Below are 799 nucleotides of genomic sequence, written 5' to 3'. Positions count from 1 at the left end.
CCGCACAAGCCATGAAGGTCCAAAGGTACCGACTGGCCGCCGTGTCATCCTCAGGCCACAGGCGTCACTGGATGCGGATATGGTGGGGCATGTGGTCAGCACACCGCTCTCCCGGCCGTATGTCAGTTTCCGAGACCGGAGCCGCTACTTCTCAATCAAGCAGCTCCTCGGTGTGCCTCACAAGGGCTGAGTTCAACCCGCTTGCCAACAGCGCTCGCCGGACCGGATGGTCACCCATCCAAGTGCTAGCCCAGCCCGACAGCGCTTAACTTCGGTGATCCAACGGGAACCCGTGTGACCACTGCGGCAAGGCCGTTGGCCATCGAAGGAGACTAACACTGGCAAAAAGTTCATTCCTGGCCAAGAGAAGTCTTCTAGTAACAAACATTGGTCTTAATATGAGGAAGAAATTTCTGAGAATGTACCTTTGGAACACAACTTTTTTCGGCAGTGAGGCACGGACGGTGGGAAACCCGCAAAAGAGGAGAATAGAAGTATGTGAGATACGGTGCTGCAGAAGAATGTTGAAAATCAGGAGGACTGATAAGATGAGGAGGTTCTCCGTAGAATCGGCGAGGAAAGCAATGTAGGGAAAACTTTGACGAGAAAAAGTGACAGGATGATACGACATCTGTTAAGACAGCAAGGGATAACTTCACTGGTACTATAGGGATCTGTGGAGGGTAAAAATTGTAGACGAAGACAGAGATTGGAATATATCTGGCAAAAAATGGAGGACGTAAGTTGCAAGTGCTACTCTGAGATGTAAAGATTGGCACAGGAAAGGATACCGTGGCGG

At 50.8% G+C, this 799-nt stretch overlaps 1 pseudogene; it reads right to left on the bottom strand.

Moving 5' to 3' along the window:
- Positions 1-202: 202 nt before the first annotated feature.
- Positions 203-320, bottom strand: LOC126459133 (5S ribosomal RNA; annotated as a pseudogene).
- Between the last annotated feature and the right edge of the window lie 479 nt (positions 321-799).

This window comes from Schistocerca serialis, chromosome 2 (genome assembly GCF_023864345.2).
Source record: "Schistocerca serialis cubense isolate TAMUIC-IGC-003099 chromosome 2, iqSchSeri2.2, whole genome shotgun sequence".
Classification (NCBI taxonomy): Eukaryota; Metazoa; Arthropoda; class Insecta; order Orthoptera; family Acrididae; genus Schistocerca; species Schistocerca serialis.
The sequence above is the reverse complement of the archived record's forward strand: the minus strand, read 5'-3'. Positions and strand labels throughout refer to the sequence as shown.